A 21,681-nucleotide genomic window follows, 5' to 3' on the forward strand; every position below is an offset into this window, starting at 1 on the left:
AGCCAAGGGTTGGCTGAGGTCTTTTCAAGTCAGGCAGCTCCACAGGAGGAAATGATTTCTCCATTTGTGATAAACACTTCATCTTTGATATAAATGGGTTCAAACAAGCCAAACTTGTTCTTGTCCTCAGCTTGATTTTCAAAGATACTCACAGGTTGTGGAAGTTGTATTAGAAACTTAGGACCCATTAAAACAGGATTAAAGAAAATAGAAATAAATAGTTCTCTTGCCAGAGGAAAGATAAAAAAAAGAGAGAGAGAGAGAAAGGCTCGTTCTACAAAGCAGCAACTCCACATTACAAGGTTAAATAAAGAAGAAAAACACACACACACACACACACACACACACACACACACACACAGAGCAAGTAAAGACTGAAATGAGAGAATTCTGAAAAACCATACATCACTCTATATTTAAGTACAATTAAAGTGTTGCGTGTAAAAAAATGAAAACAAAAACACACAGAAAGTGAAGCCTTTAAAAAAAAAAACAAGAAAAATGATTATTTAATCTTAGGATGAAAAAGGATTTTCTAAACAGAAGCAAGAAAGAGATCACAAATGGGGAAACAAATCAGTAGACTTAACTATTGAGAAAAATTAAAACAAATATAAATGATTGTTGGAAAAAGTTGAATTTTATGAGAAAAGAATTGCACATTATACTGATAAATAATTTCTAACACATTAACCAACATATTTCAATAATAACTTAATATTAGGCAAAAGAATTAAACAGCATCTTCATATACTGATGGTGAGTAGATAAAATACAGAGCTTCCCTAAAAGGAATTTTAGAGAAGTGACTATTTACCCAAGAATTCAGACCAAAATTTATATGCAAATATTTCCATTTTTTCCAATATTTTTTAAGTGTGACCTCTGACTCTCTCTTGAAACAAACGCCACTCTTAAATTATGAATATTTACTTCCAATAAAAATATTTGTTTAACAAAATACACAACAGGCTCCCTAGACTTCCAGAAATGATTTGCTAATGCTAGGTTTATCAGAAACAGCATGAATTTTCCAACAGGACTACCTGGAAGTGCTCTAAAATCCTTTAGAATGTGAATGTTCTAGTATGATGGCCAGGAGAAGAGTATCATTACCATTCATTCATTCACCCATACATTCAGCAAATGGTTTTTGATTATCAACTATATGTGAGGTACGAGGTCACACAATTAAGTTCGTGAACTTGTTCTAGAAAAAGTGCTACATACCTCATTACTGAATATCACTATGTTCACCTTAGGAGTACTCCCATTGGGAAGCTATGCACCGATGCCAGCACCGAGTCCACCCGTCAAAGCAATTTTGGAACCCTTTTTCTGGAATGGCCATCAGAGCTGTCATTGTATTACCTTGATGTCCTGAATGTCATCAAAATGTCTTCCTTTCAATATTTCCTTTATCTTCAGGCAAAGAAGTCTCTGGGGGCCAGATCAGGTGAGTAGGGCGGGTGTTCCAATACAGTGATTTTTCTACTAGCGAAAAACTCCCTCACAGACAGTGCTGTGTGAGCTGGTGTGTTGTCATGGTACAAGAGCCATGTATTGTTGGCAAAAAAATCAGGTCATCTAACTTTTTCACAGTCTTTTCAGCACTTCCAAACAATAAACATGGTTAACTGTCCAGCTGGTACAAATTTATCATGAATAATCCCTCTGATATCAAAAAAGGTGAGCAACATCATTGCAGCAAGTTCACAAACTTAATTGTTAGACCTCGTATGATGCTAGACACTAAGGCTACAATGGTAAACATTGCCATACTCATGGACCATCAAGTCCAGTGATACGGGTAAATTAATTAAATCCTTACACAAACTAATAGGAAAATTGCAACTGTAGAGCTACATGCCTTGCATGAGATTATATGGTACTCAGAGAACAGAAATAGGAAAATGAGGCAATGACAAACTCTTACTGCATTACAAGTATAATAGAAACTTTTCAGTCACAAATTTAACAGTCACGATTTCAACTATTTTGTGATATACTTGAAGGTTTCTGATATTTAGCTAATGAATGAACCCTCCTCACGGTGGCTTTTTTGTTTTGTTGTTGAGGCTTTGGGAATTTGTGGAAATTTCTGAATTCATCCCTTAGTATTTCTCCCAGGATTGGAACTGTTTGAAAATTTAAGCTTTAAAGAGCCTACTGTCTTTAACTGTTATAAAATCAGGATCTATTTTATTCACAGCTGTATCCTCTGTACCTAATGACTACCATATAATGCATATTTCCTTATTAATTGAACTACTGGGATAGCTGGTTCAGAAGAGTCATAAGAAGGCTCTACATAAGTGACTTGAAACCCTGTCTGCTTGTCAGAATCAGCTAGTGGGCTTTCAACAAACAAACAAAAACCTTGTGCACTGTCCCCTTAAGGAATCTGTATTTGTTATAGAACCCAGGTGGTTCTGACACAGTCTATTGGAAATCTGCACAAAAGAACATTTTGGGCCATTTAAGGATTACTGTATGTTCTTTCTTTTTAATTTTAATTTCCTGGTGAGGAAATTGATGAAATACCATTAAATACTACATTAATAATATAACAAGGTAGAGAAGTGCCCCATACGAATGCCCAGAAATATATAGAAAATGAAGTAGAAAAGAATCTGTTTGTTTACAAAAAAGACTGGATGAGGCTTGCTTTTTTTCTACAGCGTCTCCAACACTTGTTATTATTTGTCTTGCTGATGATAGCCATTTTAACCGGCGTGAGATTTTCAAAAAGAGAAAGATAGTTATTGTCAAACACTGCATGTCATTTATTTCCCCAATAGTCAAATCATCAAGTACACCTCCATGCCAGTGAGGTTGTCTTCTGATGCTAGAAACAGGAAATCTGGTCTTATAGGACTAGTACCTTGCATCCTGGGGCATTTGAATGAGGATGTGGATACTTATGCAAACACAAGATTGAGAAAATAAGATATGAGGGGAAAGAGGAAGAGCAAAAAAAAAAGAAAAGGGCTTACATTCTTTGAGCATTTGTTATAACGAGCTTTGATGATGCTGGGTGGTCTGCAGATATCTCACTTCACGTAGGGATTTGATTATTATCGTCTTAGAGATGAAGAAACTGAGCTTTAAAAATGGATCGGATCACAAGACTGTTTCATTCCTCAGTCGACACTCTTTCCTCAAGTAGACATAACTAGGATGACACACCTTGGTTTTCTTTGGGACAGTCCCAATTTATGTATGTTGTTCCAGCATAATTTTTCATAGCATTCACTTTCACTTTCAAAAATATCCCAATTAAGGTGATAATTATGTGGCCTCTCTACATATGCCTACATATTAAGTATACATAGACTATAGAAGTCAAAGGTGGGTGAGATTTTGCTGACCTCCAGGAGACAGAGATTTTGGACTCAGGCAAAGCTACATTCAAATCCCTGCTCTTCCACTTAGTATTATAGCACCATTTGCTAGGCAAGTTATGCGGGAATCTTGGGCCAGTTACTTCACCTCCCTAATAGTTTCATCAACTGCAAAATAGAAATAAGGGTGCCATCCTCAAAGGGCTATGGCGGGAATTAATAATGCTGAAAGAATATTTTTTATGGCACAAAATAAGGAATAGATGAATAAAATGTTTTTTCCCCGAGGCATAAAGAGGGGCAGTTTCACAACTGTCTATACCCTTAAATAATAAGGGTATTCCCATACCCTTCGAAAGGACGTGGATGGTGGTTCCCATGTGACACACTTGATGCTTCATGGGAAAGCAGTTTCATTTCAAATCACTAATTTGTCCAACATAGTTTCTATCCCAAGAATTAGCATTTGACCTGAAGATGACCCATGCACAAGGCCTTCTCCTTTTATTATATTTAGTAGAAAATAACATAGTTTAAACTGTCCAGTGTTTATGTCTTTGTAGCTTTCTTTTGTGATTTTGGGGGGGATTAAAAAATGAGGCCCTCAGTGATAGCCTTCCAGCAACATGTCAGTTCATGTTACCTGAGAGATGTCTGCCTCTGGAATGTCTATAGGTGGTACAGCCTACTTGTCAGTAAATAAAAGCCTGGAAAAAAGGGGGATGGGGAGGAATGTGCTAGGGACTATTTTTTCTCTTCATATATTCCACCTAAATGACGGTTGTTTTAGGTATTACTGAATCTGGCATATGAGAATTGTTACCTTGGACCTCAGCCTTCACACTCTTCACCTCTCCCCACCAGCCTTTTTGCTGATCTGATTTTGAACTCCATTCTATCCTAAATGCTTAGTGTTGAGGTAATAATTGAAATATCTGTAATCTCAACTCCATGCCAATTAAAGCTCGAGGAACGGATTTGGGACACAAATCAAGGAATGAGATCCATAAATATAATCTTTCCATATACTATCCCCACTCCCCTGCTATCATTCTCTCTCCCTTTATTCATTAGCATACTGTCAGATGCAAATATTCTAAAGTGTCAATTCCATATGGTTTATACTATAAGGAAATGTACAATCTTAACTATCAAAATATCCAGAGTTATGGTCAGTATCAGTATTACGACTGGTTCTCTGAGAATTTTATCCTTGGATAAGTAGCAAGAGAGCTTCAGCAGTGTAGATTTTATACTCAGATAATTCCAATGTTCATTGTAGCTAGGTAAGGAGCAGCAACGATAACCTAGAGAAGATTTACCCCTCAAGTTCAGTTACACCAGCAAACAGAGTGAGGTAACTATGCACCAGGCAATGAACTAACTGTAGGTTTACAAAGGTGGAATATAATTCCTTCCCCTAAGGAGCTTATAATTTAGTTAAAGAAATGAACATGTTTACAGATGTTCATAATACATAAAAATGTCTGTGCTATAAGTGTGCATAAGCTACATTGAGAGGGTGGAGGAGGTGAGATAACCTAGAAGGGGGTCCAAGTAGGGCTTCTTGGAAGAGAGGATGGCTTAGCTGTCTTATTAAGCTTACGGTATAGCTTAATGGTGGAGAGAGGTGTGTGTAAGTGACCATTGCATCAATAAAAAGAAGAAAGGGCATGATGGTAGTTTATGAGAGGTGTGTGTGCCGAGGAAGGGTCATCAGTCTGCCTGGAATTCTAAAAGGCTTTTTGGAAGACGAAGTCCTTGATTCAGGCTTCTGGGACAAGTAGGATTTTGATAGGCAGAAAAAGATTCTGGAGGGAACACGTTAAGATACTGAAGAACTACACAGATTTAAGGAAAGTGAATAATCAGTCCAGTGAAGGTAGAGTGTAAGTGATGTCAAGTATAAATTGGGAACTCACCCTGCTGGGTAGGGACCAGATTATGAAGGACTTTGAACTTTAGATTAATGAGATTGGACGCTATTCTCTAAGTGGAGATTGTGAGGAATAAGAACACATTTCCTACCTAAAATGAACACCAGTTATGGTACAGATATGGCAGTTGAGCCTATTCTATAATGCTGTGTGCCTACAGTCATCTGCTCTGCAATGAAAGTAAATGACAGATGAACACATCGGCAATCCAGTAAATCAAATGTGATGGAATGCAGATATATGGGATAGGGCAGTAGCAGAAGGAATCACAATGTTAGAATCAACAGGCCTTTTTGACTGAATAGATTTGGAAAATTAAGACAAATAAAAGAAGTCAAATGACTGTAATTTTTAAGTTGGATTGTTTGGAAGATGATGATATCCTAAACCCTTCTGACCTGGGTTAAACCCCAAAAGAGAATTTATTATAAGCAGAGTAGCAGCTAATAGCTATTGAGCATTTATAGACCCAGGCACTATTCTAAAAGCATCACAGTTTTCTCATTTTCTCCTCTGAATGGTACTGATGAGGAAGGTACTAATTCCATCCCCCTTTTGTAGATGAGGAAAATGATATTAGAGTTTTTTTTAACCAGGGTTACTTAGCTAGTAAGTGGTAGAGGTAGGATGTGAATTCAAACATTCCAGTCCAGAGGCCGTGCCCTTCATCACCAGTCAACGTGTCCTTGCCATCGGAATACACCCCACCCTCCACAACCACAGGAATATAGCCAGTTCTCAGGAAGTGCTGAAAATAGATTTGGGAAAACTGGTGGCAATACAGTGGTATTCATCTTTCATCTCTCATCTGTACTTCAGTAGCCACTTGGTGGAATATGGTGACGCTGGAGAAACATGGCTACCGGTAGTTCCCAAGCTTACATGCTTGAGTTCTAGCCACAGTGGGTCTCTCACTCAATTTTATCCTTATTTTTGTTCTTACCTTCCAGACTCCAAATTCCTCGCAAAGGAATTTTGACTGAATTCTGATTATATGTCCAACTCTGGTCCAGTCACTGGAGGCCAGGGCACCTACTAATTAATCATCAAATATCCTTGCACTTGAAATTTTAAAAGCCTGTATTTCTATCTGTATTTCACAACTACTATTAACAAGGTATTCTTTTTGGGTCTTGATCTCCTCAAAAATAAATTATCTATAATTATTCTTGCCCAGACTACCTCGCAGGGTGATTGTGAGGGCCAAATAGAATAAAACCTCTTCCTCCTCTTCCTTGTATAGCTAAGACTAATAAAGTTCTTATCGTTTCATCAGCCGTATTTTAAATGCTGTACATATTGACATTATCTTTCTCATTGATCCTATGAGATAGGAGCTAATTTATACCCATTTCACAAATGGAGAAGCTGAAAAACAGCGAAGATAAGAAAAACTTGCCCATGCTCACACAACTATATACAAGTGACAGATCAGGGAACATAGCTTTTGAGTTCATGTTTTTTAACAATGCCTAACATGGATATGAAAACACATAAAAATCTGCAAAGCACTATCCAAAGATGGTCATTACTGTCGAGTACTGCATTGTAAAGCCAGAAAACAGTGTTATGGTCAGAGGATCAAACAAATGAAATATGACTAAATGTTTGGATGTTTGTTTATAAAATTTTGGTACTCTGGTTTTGTCCTATTTCAGTAGTTGTAGGAAACCACATATTCAATTGTGGCTCAGATTTTTTCTTGTGAGTGGTTTGGAAAAGATTTTGTTTGGCTTTTGTGACAGATACTTTGATGCCTCCATCAGAAATTAATATACTTTGGGTTCATGTGGTTTCATGCCTCAGAAAATTTGTATAATTTACTGCAGCTTTGGGACCTTAGTTTCACTCAGTTCTAATTCCAGAATAAGGCCCCATGGCAAAAGACAAGGAAAGCATGAGAAAAACAGTGAGAGTGACTGAGTCCAGGAACAAAGAGCCAAAGGCCTGAGCAAAGAGCCAGAAAGGGGAAGAGAAGCTTGTCCACTTCCTGACGGAGCATGTTCTCATGGAAAAAACTAATCAAGACTCTTATTTATAGGAGAGTATCCAAACTAAGAGAAAAGGGAGGGAGTGTTGTCAGAATACGGTGGGGCCTGAAGACTAAAGGATAGGACTTGTGGTACGGCTGAGTACCCTGGAAACTGGGGCTGGAGATCAAGAGTCTTTACCAAAAGGCCCGCCATTAATGTGACTCAGTGATTGTGGGTGCAACAAACGGGCCTCTCTCTTCCTTTTCTGCTTTCACCTAATTCAGTTTATCAATATATGTGAACCAAACTTAAACTACAGCTTACCTTTGTGCAGCAGTTGGCATGGCCAACTAGGTTTCAAGGGGACATACCACGTGTGCACAGTATTCACTCAGCCAAAACTGTGGGCAGTGAATATTCTATTCGAAGAGGTTGTGGCTAGGTAGACACACTCAACTATCCAGTGCCATTCACTAGTGCTGACTAATTGTGGATTTATGTCAGGAGTGTAAAACAGCCCAAAGCAAGTAATTTTTTCCCCACAAAACTTGAGCTCTCTTTTGAAAGATCAGACTATGTACACAAACAATGAAGCAGAATTAAAAGAGAAATTGGGGTCTAATAAAACACTTTGTGATGCAGTAAAGACAGCCTATACCATAAAGAACTTGGAGAAAAAATGAAGCCAAATGACCAGAGTGTTAGGAAGGCATCCTAAGAGAGCTGGGCCCTGACCTGGGCCTGGAAGGATTGTTGGATTTGGATAAGAATGAATAAATGCTGTTCCATGTAGGAAGGAGTGGGTAAGGGGAGGTTTCCTTGATTCGTAGTCTCATTTATGTAACAAATAACTTGAACTTCTCTTATGTGACATATCACATGATGCAATGTGCACATATCAATGGGTGCTCCATAATATTTTGACATATGGAATGATGGAGAGTCTACATAAATAGGAGAGATGTATTAGAGAACAATAGAAGAAGCAAAATTGAGATGAGGCCATAATATGAGAGTCTTAAAAGCCAGGTGATGGACCTTTAGGAAACAGAATACTATCAAAGGTGCTCAAATTAAGAAATATCATGATGAAATTGGCATTTAAAGAGGATGAATTGAGCTGAGATGTACAGCCAGAAGGCGAAGAAGCCAGCCAGAAGAAAATGGCCACAGACTATATGTGAATTATTGAGGACCTGGTACAGATTGTTGGCAGAGCATAGCAAGGAAAAGACTGACATGAATGATGTTCAAAAGGAAGAGATATAAAGTACAGCATAGGGCATAGAGTCAATAATATTGTAATAACTATGTATGGTGCCAGGTGGGTACTAGACTTATCGGAGGGTTCATTTTGTAAATTATGTAAATGTCTAATCACTATGCTGGACACCTGAAACTAATATAATATTGAATGTCAACTGTAATTCAAAAACATAAAATGAAAACAAAAATTTAAAAAGAGAAGACAGGAGAGGATACATCTGTGATACTTTATGCCATAGCCAGAGGTTAGAAATGGAGGAATTGGGAAGAAGAATGTGTTGGGATATCTTCCTAAACATGATGATGATGACAGAAAGTAGTAAACACTTAAAGCTCTGATTGGAACTCTGTTAATGACATGATCGGAACATTTCTTGTTCCTTTCTGTTTTTTTCGAATTAACTCATTACTGGCACATGATTTCCAATGGATACACAGAAAAGAAACAGGTCTAACATCAGACTTCTTCACATCTTTAAAGAATGACAAGATTGCCCTTAGAAGTCATCGTTAAGAAGATGGCTGTTCCCAAATTGAAAAGTATTCCTGCGTGGCATGGAACCGCTGGCTGTTTCCTCTAGAATACACGATTCTTTTATTGGCACAATGATTCATTAACTGGGGCTCCTTTCAATAGAAGCTGGCATAGTGAGCTAACATCCCTGGTTGAGCAGGTGAGGGTGATGAAGAACAATGCCTAATTACCTAGGATGAATGCCAGCCTCTTTTCATCTCACCCCACTGGAAATACTTGTTATTTACCCATAGAGTAAGATGTGCTCTCAGAGTATAGCACCAAGGACATATATACAGATTAGGGCAGAAAAGTTCATTTGAACCAACTTAACTTTTAAAAAAGTATATTACTCACTGCCAAATTACTACCTTTCTCCCTGAAGAAATGTTTCTAACTCTTAAGCCTCTCTCTTTGGCCGAAGTAGAAGACTGCAATTCTATGTTTCTTCTGATCTTTCTTGTTTTCCACCAGAAAGTTGAGTGTTTTCATTGAGAGCCTAACCCAGAAAATCCACCCCAGAGGCAGTGTCTGTGGACAACAAAGGTTTTGTGTCAGGATTCCTCCCTGAAGTTCACTGTCAGTAGAATTTTACCTTTTGAGCAGAATAATTTTAACCCAAATACAACCGGGAAGCCATGATGGCTACGCTGTGGCTGGCACTCAATAAATCTGGTTGAAAGATGGAAAATTCAATCCTGCTGGTGTCAAGTTTCTAGATGACTTGTCTCAAATGGAATTTTGAGTCCATAAAATCAAAGAAGCTTGAAGAATGACTATATTTTTCACTTTATAGTAAATCCTCACTCAGATTCCACCTCATTCATTAATTTAGTACTCTCTTGATGTGCTTAGTTCTCTACTCTCAGAAATTATGAAAACGCTTTACTTTAAAAAGTTAGAAGTTCCTGCTTATCAAATGTGATGATCAAATATATGATTAGATTGATTTTTTTTAATTTTTAATTTTTTGTAATGCTTTTTGTTCAGTTTCACTGAAGTATACTTGAAAAATGAAAATTGTATATGTTTAAGCTGTACAATTTATGCTTTGATATATATAACATTGTGAAATGATTATCACAATTAAGCTAATTAACATGCTCATCACCTCACACAGTTGTTTTTGGTGTATATTGTAAGAACACTTAAGATCAACTCTCTTAGCAATTATCAAGTATACAATGCACTATGATTTTTTAAAATTTATTTTTTAGTTATGCTTGACATACAATATTATATTAGTTTCAGGTGTACAACAACATAGTGATTAGGCATTTCTATCACTTACAAAGTGATCAGCACCAATAAGTCTAGTACCTTCCTGGCACCGTATATACTTATTACAATCTTATTGACCATATTCCCTATGCTGTACTTTACATCCCTGTGACTATTTTTATCATTGGCAATTTGTACTTCTTAATCCCTTTCACCATCCATTCTCAACAACCCCCTCCCACCTGGTGACCATCAGTTTCTTCTCTGTATCTATGACTTTGTTTCTGTTTTGTTTGTTCCTTTATTTTGTTAGATTCCACATATAAGTGAAATCATATGGTTTTTGTAGTTCTCTGACTTATTTCACTAGCATAATACCCTCTAGACCCATCCATGTTGTTGCAAATGACAAGAGTTCATTCATTTTCATGGCTGAGTAATATTCCATTGTGTATATTGTATCACATCTTCTTTATCCATTATCTATTGATGGACAATTAGGTAGCTTCCATATCTTGGCTATTGTAAACAATGCTGCCATGAACATAGGGGTGCATACTTCTTTTCGAATTAGTGCTTTGGATTTCTTCAGATAAATACCCAGATGTGGAATTGCTGTACAATGTTTACATATATATATATATATATATATACATATATGCATATATACACACACATACATATATATGCATATATATATGCATATATATATGCATATATATATATATATATATATATATATATATATATATGATATTGTGATTATGTGACCACAGGCAAGTTAGTCGACCTTATCTGTAAAATAAAGATTAGTATATACCTGGTAGGACTGTTGCAGTAACATTCTGCAGGCAGAGTTACTTTGTAAAATTAAATGCTTTTAAAATTAGCAACTCCCCAGGTTACATGATATGATGTTTGTGCAAAACCAAGTAGTATGCTTGACATATAATAGGGACTCATGTTTATATATATTTTTACATATGAGTAGATAGTTGTGCTTGCATGGTCAACTTCAAACAGGACTTGGGGCTGCAGTTAAAAGCAGGGAGGCAGTGTGGCTATGCTATAAAGAAAATTTGTCTTCATTTATGAAGAGCTAGGTTCTAACTAACCTCCCCCCTCTTCCTACCTAAGGTACTTCAAGACTGAACATTTCTAGCCTCAGTGTTCTTGTCTGTTAAATGGGGATAATTTGTATATACCTGGTAGGACTGTTGTAGTAACATTCTGCAGGCAGAGTTACTTTGTAAAATTAAATGCTTTTAAAATCCAGATGATTAATTTTACTATAGAAAAGATTATGGAGAGCAATTTGGTATCACTTAGGGGAGAAACAAGAGTGGTTTTAGTTCAATTCTCAATAGCTACACATTGCAGAGACCCTACGATATGCCAGTTACTTGTTAAGCAATTACAGACACGTTCAGTTACTCACTAAATCTTCACAACAATCAGGATTTAGAATTGCTCGCAGTTTCTGTGAACAAACTGAGGTTCAAAGAAGTTAAGCATCTTATAGAAGATGCTAGAATTCTGGAGAATGAAAGAGGAGTAGGTTTGCACAGGGAGACCATAACGATGAGTCAAACCCAGGTTGTCTGGCTCCAAGACACAGACCTAGACACAATGAGTCAGACCCAGGTTGTCTGGCTCCAAGGCCCATGCTCTTTGCACCATGTAGCATTGCCATATCCATGTGACATAACAGATGCTGCTCAAATTAAAGTTGCACAGAACTGTGGTTAGCACACTGGCATGGTCTGTGTGAAGTGGGTGGGAGAGATGCTGAAACTAGGCAGAAGTATGTGTGCTGTCTCGGGAACCAGGACAAACAAAGAACTAGCTTATGAAAAAAATCTGTTGCTCCAAAATGTTCAAACATTTTGTTTAAATAGAATCTGCATCTCCCTATAATGAAGAGCAGTCAGAGATGTAGTGAAAAATGACTAGTGAGGCCATCAGGAATGCTGTTATAAGTGACAATGTGCCTGGTCTCAGGAAGACCCCCTGAGTATCATGTGACCTTTAAATGGGCCGCATTTAAAGTGTGACCCTTCAGTCCATTAATATCCCTGTGGTACTATTTTTAAATTGCTTATAAAAACATCACACAACTTGTTAAAAGAAACATATAGGAGATTTTCAGCCCACTTGACTAGTATGGTCATAGAGCACCTCTGAAAAAAAGACGTTTGATTGGGGAATGGTGTCCTTTCTTTTTAAATTGTGATTAGAGCAACTTTGTTAATGTAGCTCAAGTTGAATTTCAAAGGAGCAGAGAAACTAGTTGTTTCTGTCTATACTGCCTGGTTATAGAGTCCTTCCTGAAAATACCTTAACAATGGAAACTTTAAAAAGAATATAGGATGATATGGACCCTTTAGTAAAATCTGTGTTGGATTTCCCAAGCAAATATTTAGAGGAAGCCATTTCTTTTGCTAAATTGTATTTCATGGCCTTTTGTGTTTTCCTGGTCATAAACAATAATGCATTCTTGTGAACTATTTGAAATGATACCAAAATTATGTAGAACAAATGTCATCAAATAAACATTGTTAGCACTTTGAACATTTTTCTGCACACAAAGATCTCTGTCTCTTTCTCATGCACACACTCATACAGCAACGCACGTACACACACATGGTCCTATATAAATGGAATCAAACATATGTAACATTTTATTCTTCTTCTTTGCAAGTTTCCATGTGTTGCGTCCAGTGCGAGGAGGTTTGTGGGGAGCGAGGAGGGCGGCGCAGGGTTAAGAAAAAACAGTAGTCAAGGATAGAGTTTAAGCAGGGCCAAGGAACGTGCAGCCTCAAGGACTGAGCACGCCTAATCAGGCCTACACATTAGCTTTTAATAGTTAGGTGGGGATAAAGCTTGTCAATCTCAAGATCTGTGAATTCCATACACCGTAATAGGAAACTGATTCAAGCCAATCACCCTTGCCTGCAGGCAGCAGAACCATAAGTCTCAAGATATTTGTACTTCCCCAAGGGAAAAAACCCTATATGCATATGAATAGATGGAGAGCACATCATTGAATCTCTTCCCTTGCAGGTTGTGGGAAGCAATGCAGCCACAGAGGCTGAACCTTTCCTTAGCCATGGGAAGGTGGGGGGCTGTGCCCACCTCCTGTTGGTCCCCACTGGACTGCGCCTGGCTTGAGTTGTGCCCCCCACACCCCGTGAGGAATCTTACTCGTCTTTGGCTGACCAGCCATCTTTCTGGGGCCAAACAGGGAGACATAAGTTGCAAACACAAAGGTGAAGCAATGTACCTGAAAGGATCCGTCTCACAGACTCTCCTTTCTTTGGGGGCAGGTACGTATGAGGAGACAGACGGGTAGGCTGCTGCGTGACCAGACCCATGGGTATCTTTCCAAGTTTTTATTATTATGTTTTTGGCTGTTTAGCATTTTCATCGTATGGATGGAGGAGGCTTATTAACAGTACAGTAAATGCCCTGGAATCAGAGTCAGCAGTTTCTGTCAACTCCTAAGTCCCTTTCTCTCATAAGATTTTAAGGTCCTTGCCCTTAAAATAAGGTGTTTGAAGTAGGTGACTTACTGATGGACCATGCTTTTCCCACATCCTACCTTGAATTGTTCTTTTCAGTTTTGTGTAACCCTGTCTCCCCTCACCTCCCAGAATGAATTAAATGCTATAAAAGAGGTATCATGAGAACAACACAAGGAAGAGAGAGAGAGAGAAGGGGGGAAGATTACTTCATTTGGGGATCAAGGGTGGTTTTTGGTGGGGAAATTTAAAAATTAACCTGAAAGAACCAGTAGTATTGAACATATGGTCTGATGTAGAAGAAAGCATTTGAAAAGCAGGGAACAGCACAGATATGGGCACCGACTCAGGACAGAGCATACAATCAGATGAGACTGACATAAAGTCTACTTAAAGAAAAATGACAATAAAGAGGTTGGGATCACATTATAGAGGAAGTTTGTAAATTGTGGGAATTTTAAGGGTGGGAAGGAGAGGGGTAGGTAATGAGAGTTTTCGAAGGTCTTAAGTGAGAGGAAGATAAAATAATAAGGACAAAAAGAATCTCTCTCACCTTCATCCTCTTGCCTTTTTTTGAGTTGCTCAGACGAGGAGAAGTTTTAGGTGTAAGAAGAGCAGTTGGGAGATTGGAGGACCTGAATCTTGTTCGCAGCCTGGGACGGGCAGGCAGCCTGAGGTGCAGCAAAGTGTAGTCAGTCTTTAAGCGCGTGGCTTCTCAGACCAGACTGCCTGGGTGTGAGTCTTTGTGCCAGGATTCAGTAAGTGTGTTGGTCCAGGGAGTTACATTAACTCTGCTTCAGTTTCTTCATCTGAAAAGTGAAGATAATACTCTTAATTATTTTCATTGGGGGTATTATGAGGATTCAATGTGTTAATGTTTGCATATAGCAAGCACAACAGGTGTTTGGAGGCAGTAGTATAAAGAGGTGATGAATGAAAGAGACATTTCAGAGATAGAGTCAGTGGGACAGTTAGGGGGAAAGCTATGATGCCATAAGATAAGGAAAGGAAAGATGGCTCCAACATTTCTAGTTCGGGTTACTGAGAAGATGCTAGAAATCTGGAGAATGAAAGGGGAGTATGTTTGCGCAGAGAGACCATGAATGAGGTCTGATTCAAGCCAGGTGGATTTTATTTTGAGATATAGAAAGGGTATTCACATAAAACATGCATCTGGAGATTTGAAACAGAATGTGGAACCAGGAACTCAAGGAGAGGTGGAGATTTTAAAATCACGAGCTTCATATATCATGGGAGTGATTTTTGGCTTGGGATATGATAGGGTAAAAGTTCTAGGCTTAAGGAGATAGAGTGCATGCATCTACCTAGTAAATATACATTGGAGGTATCTGATATATATATAGGGCAGAATATAATTTTCACTTCGGTGCTGGATAACAAAGATCCATTTGACAAATAACTTAAAATGGTCTGTTATTACCTCCAAGAAAGCATTGATTATACAGTACCATGTTTCTGATGCTAGACTAGCCTGTAGTATAATTTCCAAATGATGACTTTACAACTGGGCTGCATAAGATAATGACAAATGCTGTACTTAATGAGCCTCAAAGTAATTCAGACAGAGACACATCAGAGAATTCTATTGCATTTAATCATCAGAGAAATAATAAACAAAAATGCACTGTGATGATTAAATGAACTTGATAAATCAATTATAAGTTAATTTCCAGAACAGATTTCAAAGGCTACAGGAGTCTGCTATAACATGGTGGTAGGTTAGTTGTTAATTTTGGAAAGAATGAGAAGGAAAGAATGGAAAAAGTACTTAGCTAGGATTTGGAAAAACTAGTTGTCTGTTCTCTCCAGCTAATTTCATGACTTTTGTCAAATCATTTTACTGCCCTGAACCTCAATTTCCTTATTTACCAAATTACACTACAAATACCTTTTGTGATACTGTGATGGACATAAGTGAGATGTTGCCAGTAGAAATTACCTCGTAGTTTGCTATCAATTCTGCTAACATATGCAGGGACCAAGTGAGGTGGGTCATTGGTGTCTGTGGCAAAGAGAGTGGGCTTACATGCCAAGAAACCTCATCACAGTTTCACCATCACTTTGGTGTGTTTAACTCACTACATGTCGAACTCTGGACCTCAGCTTTGCAGGCTCAACACGGTGGGGAACAGATCCATTTCTCGGTAGCCGGCTCATATAGACAAGCAAATAAAACAGGAAAGAAAATAAAATTCCAATGTTCTAATTTATTATGAGAATTGAATACTTGAAGTCAAACTCCCGTCATATTCTCTTGCTTCTGGCAGACTTTCTTGAGGAAACAGATATTAACAATTAACAATGTCTTTTTAATGTCAATATTAACAATGCCATTTTAATACATGGAGTTAAAACTATGAAGAATTACGTAGAATCAGGAGTGTACCTGTATGACTCTATGCACTAACCTGCTCCAGACATCTCCTACCAGAGGTCTTGTCTTGGCGAAGGCTCCTTACTCCTTAGGTGGTACTTAGATGGTCATGGCTCAAAGCTCACCTCTGTGATTCTCCTTTTCTACTCTTTAGTGACAGATCAAACATTGTTCTAAAAGTCCATCTTTAATGTGTTACTATAATCAAGCAAGTTATTGTTAAGTCCATTGGCTGGTGAGCCAGCACCACTAAATCTTTCCCTTCTGTGATATGATCAAGCTGGCGTTAATTTTAAACGTTTCTTCTCAAAGGAACAACTTATTTCCAAGTTCTTGAAAAGCAACTTATTGTGCTTCCCCACACTGCCCTCTCCCCTATTTAAGTATATGGTAGCAAAAAGTTTTCCTTTTATACCCAGGTAGGCTGACTGTGAGATCCTAGGAAGCAGGATGAGATAGACCAGCAGTGCTTTCCAGTAGAATTTTCTGCAATGATGGTAATATTCTATAACTTTTGCAGTCCCATACAGGAACCACTAGTAATATACAGCTATTGAGCACTTCATATGTAGTTAGTATTACTGAGGAACTGAATTTAAATGGTATTTTTAATTTAAATATAAATAGCTACATGTTGCTAGTGGCTACCTTATTGGACCACAAAGGTAGAGTGGTAGTTTCCAATGTCACTGAATCAGAAGACTTTGTGAGTGGAACCGAGGCATCTGTGCTTTAAAAAAAAAAAAAAAAAAAAAATGTCTGCAGGAATTCTGGTGCATAAACACCTTTGAAAACTTCTCAAGAAAAAGTAGTAGAGACTTAGAAGAGAGAAGCCTAATCCTACCCTTGATCTTTTTCCTACTTAATTTTGGACAAATAACTTACGTGATCTGATTTTCAGCTTCTTTTTGTGTAGAAGAGAAAATTACCTTGAGGTTATTGTATGTATTATTGAAATTACTAATACTCATGATAAACTGTTAGGTCCAAATTCTTGGTGAGTCCCAAAGTTTCTAGCACAGTAGAAGACGCTGAATAAGTAACTGAATGATTAAAGCTATGGCAGGAGAAAATCCCTAACAAGACACTTCTTAGTTGTTCATATGTATAGTCATTATCTAAATAATGATAATAATAATAATAATAATAATGGCTAACATTTATTAACCAGTTACTATATGCCAGCCAATATGCTAAATATCTAATTTGTATTTCTCTGTGTAGTAGATATTTTACAAGTGTGGTGTCTAAGATTCAGGGAGGTTACATTTTTACCCAAGACCACTTAGCAAATAAATCATTGGAAAGGGGATCAAATCCATACCCATTTGAATCCAATAACCATGTACTTCATCAATAAACCTCAGTTTTTTAAAGGCATTAGCTCTTCTTCCATTGGGATATCTAAAGGACAGCAGTAGAAGATGCAGCACTTAGGGCCTTCCATTGCTCATACCCTGACTGATTTGAAGTCACCATCAAAGTTAAGAGAATGGATGAATTCAAGAGCAGAGAGGCTTGATGTGAACCACATATGAGTTAAGAGTACACTTGGGAGTGGAGCACCAGGCTTAAGGAGCCTCCAAGCACCAGCTCATATCAGCCCAAGGTAACTCTCCTAACCATTTTCAGTTTTAATTAAGATACCTGAAATCTAATGTTATGAGGGATTTTCTTGAAAGTGTTAAGTCAGGTACCAAACTTTCCCAAAGTTCAAACTCTCAATTTTGACTTTAGATATTTTGCACAACTTTGTTTTGTTCCTTCTCAAAATGTTCAATTTCCTCTAACAGAATTCCTCTCCTATCAAATACCATTTTACAATACATTAAATACATACATACATTATAAATCTTGAGCAGGTTTCTCTATGCTTCTGTAGCAGCTACAAGAGACTGACTCATCTAATTCTAAATACTTTCCAATCTCTACAGTGGAGGCTATAAAAACTAATTACTCAACTTCCCACTCCTTTAGTGAGAAGTAACCATATCTCACTGACCCATGAGATAATAAGTAGAAGTCTGGTTTTGATGCTCCCTTGCCCCTTTTATCTTTCATGTCACTTTTACCGTTGGTGGCTGGAAGTGCAGTAGCCATCTTGAGGAAAAACCGTGGGGACAGGAAATTTGTTAGTTTGAACTTTCTAACCTGTGGAACTAAGGCCAGCAACCAACTCTGTCTTGGACATGCTTGTTTTGAAGCTAAAATAAGACTGTATTTTTTTTCCACTAAAGTCAGGTTTCTAATCTCTAACTGGTATAACTGGCTTTATAAAATGGATTGGGGTATTCTTTTTCGATGATTATAGTTATTGACTGTTAGAATTATGTATATTTTAAAGTTAGATTTTAGCTATAAAACCATCTGGTCCTATTATCTTTTTAAATGTTGTCTTTCCACTATCTTCTTGGTAACTGGTTGATTCAAGTTACTTTTCTTCTTCTTATTATTATTTTTGTAAGATATTTTGTTAGGAAATTACCTGTCTTCTAGATTTGAAAGATTTTTATTTTCTCCAAAGAGTTGCACATACACTCTTAAATATGTTTTCCTCATTTTCGTATCTCTGGGTATATATTTTTTTCTTATTCCTAATTTCAACTGTTTTTGCTATCTTACTGTTTTGCTTAGTTAAGGTTTATCTGGTCATATTTCTTTTTAAATGACAACATTGGAATTTATTTTTTTAATATACAGACGGGGCCAAAAAGTGTGTACACATTTTAAGAAAGGGAAAAACTGTATTAAAATTGTAATATTCAATATAGATCAATAACAAAAGATGAATACAAGTCATGTGTATACATTTTTTTGGCACCCCCCAGTATTTACTTTTTATTTCATTAATTTTAAAAGTTAGTGATTCTTTTACTTTACTTACGTTTTCATGATGGTTAATTGTTTTATCTTCTAAATTAGTGATATAAGTATTAAGTCTCTAATTTTAGTCCTTTATTCTTTAATAATGAAGACATTTAAGCTATGTAGTTTCTTCTGCAAACTGCTGTCGCTGTTTCTCATTGTTTGGATGTGAAGTGGTCACATTTTGCCTTTTTATAGGAATTAGGCAACTTTAAGTTTTATCTTTATTATGAACTAAAGGTTATCTCACTGTGTTTACTAATTCTAAGAGCTTATGTCATTTTATTATTTCTAATACATTGGCTTTTTATCAGAGAATGGTTATTAGATCTCTACTTTTGAAAAAAATTGTGAAGATTTACACTGTAACCAAGTACATGACTACTTATGTTAGTTATATGAATGTGTAGAAATATGTATGTTCTATTGGAAATATGAAATAAAGCATCTACTATGTGCCAGTTACTTATCTAAGTACATAGATAAAACAATGACCAAAAATATACTAAAGTAAAGCTTACATTTTAATTTTAAAGGAAAGCACAATAATCACAGCAAATAAATGCTACATATATCATCTTGAGGGTAGTAAGCTAGTGATACTAAAAATACCAGGGATGCCGAAAACATGTATACACATAACTTGTATTCATCTTTTGTTATCAGTATATATTGAGTAGTACAATTTTAATACAGTTTTTCCCTTTCTTAAAATGTGTATACACGGTTTTGGCACCCTCTGTATTTAATAACTAGTACAGATATAGAAAATTCTAAGTCTAAAAAAATTCAGTTATTCTATAAATCAAATGCTTCCCAAATAACACAACTTTTGGCATTAATCATTCTTTTGTTTGTTTGCTTGTTTGTTTCAGGTATACAAAGCAACATAATAGTTAGACATTTACACCCCTCACAAAGTGATAACCCACATGAAATCATTCTTTTAATTTCAAAATCATTTGTTCATTTTAGAAATCGGTAGTGGTCTCTTTTGACTGATTTAGCTGTTATTAGCTAAATGATGCCCTTTTTGGTGCCACATTTTGAGACATATTTTGACAGAGAGAATCACATAAATACTTTTCATGAATAATCTTCATTAAATTGGTAGCCATTAGGTTATTTGTACTCTCAACAAGTAAAAAAATGTTTCTTAACAAAGACTGTATTATTGATGGTGTTGAATCCTCTCTGTTGCTTCTGAACAACAATTACATTCAAAATGATTTTTTTAACTACCTTTGAATATATTAAAATCTCAGGTAGTATTAACCTCTCTAGTTTAGACTATTATATTAATAGTCAATATTGACTAGGTTATATTAAGTGATGAAGATTATTTATTAGAATGCTTAATTATTTGCCTCAATTTTATTAAATTATTTTTAGTACTAACTCATAGAGCTTTATAAACGTCATTGGGCCAACTTTCAGGACTCAATAAATTAAAAGAAATACAAAGTTTTACTATGCTTTTCATGTTTTTCATCTTACAATCACATCTTAAAATGTATTAAGCAATCTAAGCCTCTAGGAATTATTATTTAGTTTTGTTTTGAATAATATGTCATGTTTCTTCATTTCTAGAGTTTCACTTTTCTTTCATGGATTCTTTGTTTTGATTTATATATGCAATCACTTTAACTGTTTGTTGACTTACTCTGTCAGCTTTATTACTAATATTTTTCCTTCTTGGGAAGATAAAGAAAATACTAACATCTCTGTTAAAATGTCATTTAGAAAAGCTAAATTTAGATTAAGATTTTTTTCCCCAAAATTTTAATGACTTCTATTTCATAATTTTCATCAAAGTGAATATCCAAGACCTGATAAAATTTCCATACCACTTCTGCAGCTAGAACATAAGTTGCTGCCAATTTGGCTTCGCATATATGTTCTTCTAATTTCTAGATACTCAGACATATTATTTAATCCTCTTTGATATTTATGTGCTGACTAAAAGTAAATTTAAAGTTTATTGAAAAAAAGATGATTCAAAAAATTTACCCAAATACTGCATCATCTAGAGATACTTTTATTTTGAGGCACTGCCAATTAAAACATCTGGAAATTTTCACAATTTGGGCTCTCCAGTCTATCTCTTTAGTATTATAATGTACCATCTGCACAAAGATTGGATACAGGTCTCAAATATCTCAAGAATCCCACTTTTTTGAGTCTCATAAATAATAAAACTAGATGTATTATTTCAGATAATGTCCTTTTTAATCCATAGGATCGAAATAAACTATAAAAAATAACTTCAAAGTCATGAATTTTACATTTTAAGTAAATTTTTAAAACAAGTTGAACAGTTGAAACGTTGTTGATGATGACTGAGTTTTTAAAAACATTTTTGAAGTATAACACACACATGCAAAAAATTGTAGAGATTATGGGCTCTGTAAATTATCACAGACAAATGACTGTTACTGACATTGTTGTGAAAGCTTTCCCTTTCTATCCCATATGAAACAGAAACTCTACTCTCAATGTCCCCTAGCAGTCCTGCTTCCTTTCTTCTCTATAACACTTACCACAGTCTCACATAGAATGTTTCCTTATTTGTCTGGACTCTTAAAATAACCACCAAAGTCTACCTGCCTCCACCTTTGTACTGTCTTAGTTAAGTCCTCAAAATT

This window comes from Rhinolophus sinicus, linkage group LG06 (assembly GCF_036562045.2).
Source record: "Rhinolophus sinicus isolate RSC01 linkage group LG06, ASM3656204v1, whole genome shotgun sequence".
NCBI lineage: Eukaryota > Metazoa > Chordata > Mammalia > Chiroptera > Rhinolophidae > Rhinolophus > Rhinolophus sinicus.